At 40.3% G+C, this 9,641-nt stretch overlaps 1 pseudogene; it reads right to left on the bottom strand.

Annotated features, from left to right (window-relative positions):
- Positions 1–5,242: 5,242 nt before the first annotated feature.
- LOC109378219 (elongation factor 1-alpha 1 pseudogene) lies at positions 5,243–6,616 on the bottom strand (annotated as a pseudogene).
- Positions 6,617–9,641: the final 3,025 nt, after the last annotated feature.

The raw sequence follows: 9,641 nt of genomic DNA, 5'->3' as shown, positions 1-9,641 counted from the left end.
TATTAATTCTTCTTATCCATAAGCATGGAATGTTTTTCCATTTGTTTGTATCTTCTTTTATTTATTTCTTCAGTGTCTTTTAGTTTTCAGAGTCTTTTACTTCTTTGGTTAAATTTATTCCTAAGTATTTTATAGTTCTTGAAGTGATTGTAAATGGAATTGTTTTCTTAATTTCTCCTTCCAATAGTTTATTATTGGTATATACAAATGCAACTGATTTCTGGATATTAATTTTGTATCCTGCTACCTTACTGAATTTGTCTATTAGTTCCAATAGCTTTTTGATGGAGTCTTTGGAGTCCTCTATATATAGTATCATGTCATCTCTAAGCATTTTTCTTAAAGGGACCATGAACAGATTTACTTGCTGATGGACTCACTTGCTTTGAGCTCCAGCATTTGGGCAGCAGCTTGAAAGGCACAGGGACATATGAGAAGAAACTGAATTGTCTGGCTGCAGGGTGAGGGCAAGAAGGGCAGGACAGAAGCTACTGTTCCTTTGTTGAGCCCCCCCCAACCCACCCCGCCCTAACAGCCTGCATGCAAAGGTGGGAACCACATCTGAGTCCCACCCTGGTGATTCCCTGAGACCATGCCCCACCCAATGTGTGGGCCCACCCAAGATGCTGCCACTGGCTTTTTCATACAAGCTGCCTATCTTGGCTCATGCTGTGAAATTTCCTAAAATCTCTCAAAGGTTCACAAGCAGCATCTGGCCTCAGCATGCTCTTTACCTCTTGCTAAGCAGCCCCAAGCCCAGCACTAGCGGCAACCAGCCTCAGTTTGCAGCTTAGCCTCTCCAGTCATCTGCAAGCCCAGAACAAGTGGCAACCATCTGCAGACCACTTTGTGGCTCATACTGAGTAGCCATAGGCAGAGCACAGGCAGTGGCTGACCTTGGCCTGTAACAAAGCCCCTCTTAAGAGATTCCAGAACCAACAGAATCAGTGACTAGCTTCAGACTACCCAACCTCCTCCACAAAAGACACACCAAAAAGGCAGAATCAGCAGGTGCCAGAGCTTTGCTAAAGCAAACCCTGCTCCATAGGGTCAGTCCCTGCACCACAACTCTTCCACTGTAGTCATGGCCACTTCTTACTATGAATTAGTTTGAGGTTCAATCTCTCCCGTTGATGTGCAAACAGAAACCAAGGCTCAAATACAACAGGAGGGAACACACAAGGGACACACCTGAGCACCCAGGTCAGGTAACCAGGAAGACTGTGCCATTTGACCCCACAGGACACCTACTATGTAAGGCCACTCTATCAAGACTAGGAGATACAGTTGCTCTACCTGATACATAGAAACAGACACAGAAAGGCAGCCAACATGTCCCAAATAAAAGAACAGAACAAAACACTAGAAAAATAACTAAACAAAATGGAGATCAGAAATTTGCCAGATGTAGAGTTCAAAACGCTGGTTATAAAGGTGTTCAATAATCTCAGTAAGAACTTCAGCAAAGGGCCGGCCGAGTGGCTCAGTTAGTTAAGAGCTCGCTCAAGAGTTTGAGCTCTGAGCAACAGTGGTTCAAGTCCCAGCCCGAGCTGAGCAGCTGCTGAGCTGCCAACAGGTAGCAGGATGGCTCAGCTAAAAAACAAAACAAAACAAAAAAACAAAAAAAAACTTCAGTAAAAAGATAGAAAACATGAAAAAAAAAACCCAATCAGAAATGAAGAATAGGGGCTGGCCGAGTGGCGCGATGGTTAAGAGCTGGCTTGGGACGCCAGAGGGCCACGTTTCGGATCCCACATATGAGGGCCAGTGACACTGCCCTCCACAGCTAAGATGCTGAACAACAGCTTGACCTGGAGCTGGGCTGCCATGAGTCGCCAGCGAAGGCATAGGCTGCAGCCCCTGTTGTAGTGGATTGCCATGGGCTACCGTGTGTAGCCAGCAGCCAGCGTGAGTGGCCAGCAGATGCAGTTAGTGGCCATCCAGAAGCCGGTGACTGATCTGCTTTGCCCGGGAAGAGCACAATGATGGTGCCAACTTGGGCCAGTGAAGCAACGTCCTCCACAACTAGACTGAAGAACAAAAGGACAGCAACTTGTCTGTTCCCCTTCCTCCAGTTCCCCAGTGCTGTTCCAATCCCCCCAATTCCCAAATAAAAAAAAATCTTAAAAAAAAAAGAAATGAAGAATACAATAACTGAAATCAAGAATACATTAGAGGGAATCAACAGTACATTAGATGAGCAGAGGTTTGAATCAGTGATTTGGAAGATAAGGTAGCAGAAAACACCCAATCAGTACAATAAAAAGAAAAAAGAATCCAAAAAAAAAAAGAAAACAGTTTAAGGGGCCCCTGGGACAACATCAAATGTACCAATATTTGCATCATAGGTGTACCAGAAGAAGAAGAGAGTGAGCAAGAAATTGTAAACCTATTTGAAGAAATAATGATAAAAAACTTCCCTAACCTGGTGAAGAAAATAGACATACAAGCACAGGATAAATGGAGAGTCCCTAACAAGATGAGCCCAAAGAGGCCCACACCAAAACACATCATAATTAAAATGCCAAAGTTTAAAGACAAAGAATCTTAAAAGCAGCAAGAGAAAAGCAGTTAGTTATTTACAAGGGAACTCCCATAAGACTGTCAGCTGATTTCTCAACAAAAACTTTACAGGCTAGATGGGATTGGCATAAAATATTCGAAGTGATGAAAAGCAAGGACCTACAACCAACATTACTCAACCCAGCAAAGCTATCATTTAGAATCAAAGGACAGATAAAGAGCTTCCCAGACAAGAAAAAGCTAAAGGAGTTCATCACCAACAAACCAGTATTATAAGGAATGTTAAAGGACTTCTTTAAGAAGACAAAGGGAAATAAAGATAAAAAATATGAATAATAAAATGGCAATAACTATATGTCTGTGAGCAATTACTTTAAATGTAAATAGTTTAAATGCTCCAATCAAAAGACGTAGGGTGGCTGAATGGATAAAAAACAGGACTCTTACATGTGCTGCCTATAAGACACTCACTTCAGATTGAAAGATACAAACAGACTGAAAGTAAAGAGATGGAAAATACATTTCATGAAAATGGAAACAAACAAACACACAAAAAACCTGGAGTAGCAGTACTTATATGCCGTATCCCGTGCAGCATGGGCAGTGGGGAGTCAGAGGGGCGGCGAAGGATTAAAGAAACACAAGAGACAAGGATAGAGTTAAGACGAGGCCAGGGGACTGCAGTTCTCTGTCTCTGGAACTGAGCCCTGAATCGGGCCAACACATAGCTTTTATTAAGAAACTTCAAAGAAGAGGAACTTTCTTTCTAAAGTCCGTGTGATAAGTGCTTTAAGGCCAGTTTCCATCAACCAGCCCCATTGTATTCCAACACATGCTGTGCCTTCATACTACTACACACAAAACCCCCAGGATGGTGCAGCTGTTGCCATGGCCATGAAGTAAGGGAGATATCCGACATCATTCCGCCGGGTCTCATCCTTCCAAGACACTCCCTTGAGGAAGCTTTACTGATATCATTCCACCAGGTCTCAGCATTCCGAGACACTTCCTCATGACCTGGTTAGGTCAGGGGTTGGTGTGTGTGGGGGGGTGGTCGAGGATGAAGCTATAAGGCAACACTTATACCTGATAAAATAGACTTTAAAACAAAGGTTATAACAAGAGACAAAGAAGGACCCAGTAATCCCACTTCTGGGTATTTATCAAAACAAACAAACAAGCAAATAACCCCCCTCACACACACACACACACAAAACACTACTTCAAAGGGACATGTGTATCCATATGTTCTTTGCAGCATTATTTACAATCGCCAAGATATGGAGGCAACCTAAGTTTCTGTCAATGGATGAATGGATAAAGAAGAGGTGGTACATGTATAGAATGAAACATTACTCATTCATAAAATAAAAGAATGAAAATCTTGCTATCTTCAACAACATGGATGGACCTAAATGGTACTGTCTTGAGTGGAGTAAGTCTGACAAAGAAAGACACATGTCATATGATTTTACTTACCACATGTGTAATCTAAAGAACAGGATAAATGAGCAAACAAAACAGAAACAAACTCATAGATACAGAGAGGATTTTGATGGTTGCTCTATGGGGGTGAAGCGGGTAGGGGGTTAAGAGGTACAAATTGGTAGTTACAAAATAGTCATGGGGATATAGAGTATAGCATAAAGAATATTATAGTAAATAGTATTGTAATAACCATGTGTGGTGTCAGACGGGTACTGGATTTATTAGGGTGATCACTTCGTAAGTTATATAAATGTCTAAACACAGTGTTGTACACCTGAAATGAATATAATATTGTGTGTTAACAGTAATTGAAAAAATAAAAAAAGTTAAGAAAAGAGCAACAGCAGTATAACAATGTGTAGCTATGCATCACACACTGGCATCCTTCATTAGTTATAGTGGCCATCCGTGGGCAATGTTAGTTATACCTCATCTCTGAATATTAGCCATCACCAAGAGTCAGTATATAAGTAATAAAAGGAGGATAAAGAAGAACAAATTTAGCTTATATACATGTACACACACACACACACACACACACCAATTGATCATGATGTCATATTTGATATTTATAACTTTCTTCTTCCACTCCCCATTTTCTCTTTCCTTTGCCTTCCTCAACTAGAATTTCATTTGTTTGGGATAATTGACCTGGTGGTATAACCTACATGTTTATTCCAAAAAGGTCTGAATCCTCAATGGTATTGCTTTTGGTTGGTTGCTGTATATTTTCATTACCTTTTAATCTTGGATATGGAAGTACTGACAGATGTCTCAAAAAACTCTTTATCTCAGGAAATAGTCCTTCCTTGGTTATCAGTATCAATCACTTCACCCCACTCTAGTAAAGATGCTGTCTTATTTGCCTATTTGTTTACTAGCATGAGGCTTAATTATAAAGACTCAAAATTAAAGATCCTGCCACACAAGGCTGTACTATTTTTTTCTCATTAAACTTTGTTTTAATGGGTCTCAAAATTGTGTGACAGATTTTTGGTCAAGAAGTTTCCATTAAAAAGTATTGATTTTAAAAACTAATAACTTAAAAACTGCCACACAAAAAAAACCCAAATGGTCCACAAAATATTCTTTCCTTTTAAAGGTTTTATAATGCATTGTAGTCATTGACCAGTCTTTAACTACTAAATTTAAATGGCCAATCGAGACAAACAGTTCTGAGACCATTCTTCCACACTGATTAGGACTGGGGTGGCAGGTATTGGGGATAATACTATTTAGCTTTCTGAGCTTTCTGGGCAGACTTGGTGACCTGCCAGCTCCCACTGCCTTCTCGTCCACTGCTTTGATGACACCGACAGCAACTGTCTGTCTCATGTCACGAACAGCAAAACGGCCCAGAGGAGGGCAGTCAGAGAAGCTCTCAACACACATGGGCTTGCCGGGAACCATGTCAACAATGGCAGCATCACCAGATTTCAACAACTTCAGGCCATCGTCCAGCTTTTTTCTGAACAATGATCAATCTTCTCCTTCAGCTCAGCAAATTTGCAAGCAATGTGATCTGTGAGACAATCAAGCACAGGTGCGTATCTGGTACTGATTTGGCCTGGGTGGTTCAGGATAATCACCTGAGCTGTGAAGCCAGCTGCCTCCAATTTTGGGCCATTTTGGCTGTCACCAGCCACATTGCCATGATGAACGTCTTTGACAGGTACAGTCCTGACATTGAAGCCCACATTGTCCCCAGGAAGAGCTTCACTCAAAGCTTCATGGTGCGTTTCAACAGACTTTACTTCAGTTGTAACACTGACTGGAGCAAAGATGACCACCATGCTGGGTTTGAGAACACTAGTCTCCACTCAGCCCACAGCGACAGTACTTATACCACCAATTTTGTAGATATCCCGGAGGAGTAGACACAAAGGTTTGGATGAGTTGGTGATAGGATGCAATCCAGAGCTTCAAGCAGCGTGGTTCTACTGGCACTGCCATCTTTACGGGTGACTTTCCATCCCTTGAACCAGCGCATGTTAGCACTTGGCTTGTTGTCACCATTGCAACCAGAAATTGGCACAAATGCTACTGTGTCAGGGTTGTAGCCAATTTTCTTAGAGTAGGTGCTGACTTCCTTAACGATTTCCTCGTATCTCTTCTGGCTGTGAGGTAGCTCAGTGGAATCCATTTTGTTAACACCAACAATTAGTTGTTTCACACCCAGTGTGTAAACCAGAGGGCATGCTCATGGGTCTGCCCATTCTGGGAGACACCTGCTTCAAATTCACCAACGCCCGCAGCAACAATCAGGATAGCACAGTCAGTCTGAGATGTGCCTGTAATCATGTTTTCAATAAAGTCTCTGTGTCCTGGGGCATCAATGATGGTCACATGATACTGTTCTCAAATTTCCACAGGGAGATAGCCATGGTGATACCACACTCATGTTCAACTTTCAGTTTATCCAAGACCAGGGCATTCTTGAAGGAGCCATTTCCCATCTCAGCAGCCTCCTTCTCAAATTTTTCAATGTTTTTTTTGTCAATCCCACCACATTTGTAAATCAGATGACCAGTAGTGGTAGATTCGCCGGAATCTACAATACATGTTTAATGACTATGATGTTGATGTGTGTCTTTTCCTTTCCCATTTTGGGTTAGATTTAGCAGAGGTTTTCACTACAGCTATGTTCTGGCAGCAAGCCCATTGTGAAAAGGGAAGATTGTACTATTTATTCCAGGAAATTCTTGCCCATGAGGATAAGACATTATGAGTAAATCAGAACATAAGTTTATATTAGTTTTATCTGAGCAATAAAACTCAACCCTCTTTTTTAGGACAAGAGATGGCTCAATTGGCCAAATTCTGCTGCTTATCAAACACTTGTTTTGTCATCAATATGCCTTTACAACTCATGCTCACTCTGTCCACCAATTCATAATTGTATTATGAATTTTTACCAATTCCAGTCAGATCCCTGCATTGCAAGAGCTGCTTCAAATCACTCAAATATACATCCTAAAATTCTATATACATCTATTCTTGATCTTTTCCTCCCAAAACACTGAGATTCTGTCAAGATGGTGTTTACCTTTACTACATAAGTAATAAACTTGGCTTTGTTTTGTCAGCAGATTACTCTGGTAGTCTATTTCTGGAGACATCAACAGACAACAGTTTGGATTCTTAAAATGTTTGAGTGTTTTTTTCTCCATGCACGGTCACTCTGGTAAACGACAACAGATTCTTCTGGCTGAAGGTTTATAAGAAGACTTACAGTATACATTTTTGGTAATGTTTTAGGGTTTTTCCTAAGGGGATCCAATTTCATTAGGAGATTCCATGTCTGTGAACTAGCTTAGGTCTGGAAACTAGGTCAGAGGCCATGACTTACCATTGTAATAGTTTACATTAGGTTTCTGGTTACCAGACCTTGACTTTTTCCAAAGTCAATCAAAGCTCCTATTTTGTTCTGAGAGGCAGTGATCAAATAACCAATAACAGGGCCGGCCAAGTGGCTCAGTTGGTTAAGAGCTCACTCAAGAGTTTGAGCTCTGAGCAACAGCGGTTCGAATCCAGCCCGAGCTGAGCAGCCGCTGAGCTGCCAATGGGTAGCAGGATGGCTCAGCTAAAAAAAAAAACAAAAAAAAAACCAAACAAACAAAAAACCAATAACAGAAGTTCTCAGGATAAAAGCATTCTATTTACTAGTCACCCCTGCATTCAGTTTGCCAGCACATCCCCAATGTACATTATAAACATTGCTTCCGCCTGCCTCTGGCAGTTCATCACTGTCACCCAGCCCCTATTACTCCAACAATCCATAATCCTCACTTAAATTATCAAATACAAAATTATTAATACAAAATCTTTTTGGTAGCATCTTTTTCCTTCATACTTGGCCTGCAGAGAACAGCCACCAAAGAGCTTTTAAGGAAGTCAGTCCTCCCTTACTAATGTATTTGGGGCCTTTTCAGAGAATGTAGTGAAGTGGATGGGTGGATGTGTGCTTTGCATATCATAAGTCTCCAAAATTCCTACTTCACCTATTATGGATTTCTGTCTCTCACAACTCCAGGGAAGTTTTAGCTTCAAAACTTCATTGAGTGTATGCCACAAATGAGTCCAAATTTCAGCTAAATCAGGCAAATTGTTAATGGGACTTCCAGTTACTTTAACTTGCCCATTAAGTCCATATTCATATCAATAAGCTCATAGTTACATTCTGTCTTCCTTGGTCTAAATAAAGCTCTTAGAAGGCAATTCCACAATATATTTCCAATTATTTCTGCAAGTATAAATTAGCAAAATCTTATGATTCTTTTCAAGTCTAAGCTGTTTTCTCCTGGGTCAGACTTTATACTTGTCCCCTTGAAGCATGCTGAGATCTGACTAGTTTAGTCCAGAGGCAACAAGAGAATGCTTTGGGTGGATATAGTGAAGAACAGGCATCCTCTTGCAAGGCAACTGATGTAGGTGAGCTTAATAATACAGGATCTTCTCAAAAGTTTCAGTTCTTTCCTGTATCCAGCCACACTAGTTCTGACTCAGTCTCTTGTCACTTATTTTTTTATTGAGGTGAAATTTCACGTAACATAAAATTAACTGTTTTAAGATGAATAATTCAGTGGAACTTAGTACATTCACAGTGATGTGCAACCACTACCTCTATCTATTTCCAAAAGAGTTCTATCCCCCAAGGGGCAGCCCTATCACCATTAAGCAGTGACTCCCTATACCCAATCCCCTCAGCATTTGGCAACCACAACCTGCTCTCTGTCTCTATGGATTTATCTAGTATAGATATTTTACATAAATGAAATCATACAATATGTGGTCTTTTGTGTCTGGCCTCCTTCCCCAACCATAATCTTTTCAAGGTTCAACCACATTTTAGCATGTATCAGGATTTCATTCCTTTTATTATGGCTGAATAATATTCTATTGTATGTATATACCACAGTTTGTTTATCTAGCCATCTGTTGATGGGTATTTGGATTATTTCCACCTTTGGCTGCTATGAACATTTGTGTATAGTATTTGCTTGAATACCTGTTTTCAATTCTTTTGAGAGTGAAATTGCTAGGCCATATGGTCCTATGATAATTTTATATTTAACTTTTTGATGAGCCACCAAACTTTTCCTACAGTGGCTGCACCATTTCACATTCTCAGCAGCAATGTATGAGGGTTCCAATTTCCTCAATCCTTCGCAACACTTTTTATTTTCCGTTTTTTATTATAGCCATCCCAGTGGGTACGGAGCAGTATTTCATTGTGGTTTTAATTTAAATTTCCCTAATGACTAATAATATTGAACATCTTTTAACATGGTTGTTGGCCATTTCTACATCTTCTTTCGAGAAACATCTATTCAAGTCTTTTGCCCACTTTTTAAATTGTATTTTTGTCTTTTTCATGATTTCTAAGAGTTCTTTATATATTTTGGAGCTTATGCCCTTATCAGATATGTGATGTGAAAATATTTTCTTCTGTTCTGTGGGTTATCTTTTTATTTTTGGGATAGTGTCCCTTGATGCATAAAAGTTTTTATGAAGTCTATTTTATCTATATTTTTCTTTTGTTGTTTGTACTTTTGGTGTCCTGACTAAGAATCCATTGCCAAATCCATAAAGATTGATCCCCATGTTTTCTTGTGAGTGTTTTACGAGTA

This window comes from Hipposideros armiger, unplaced genomic scaffold (assembly GCF_001890085.2).
Source record: "Hipposideros armiger isolate ML-2016 unplaced genomic scaffold, ASM189008v1 scaffold_1807, whole genome shotgun sequence".
Lineage (NCBI taxonomy): Eukaryota > Metazoa > Chordata > Mammalia > Chiroptera > Hipposideridae > Hipposideros > Hipposideros armiger.
This window is presented reverse-complemented; position numbering and strand designations above follow the sequence as displayed.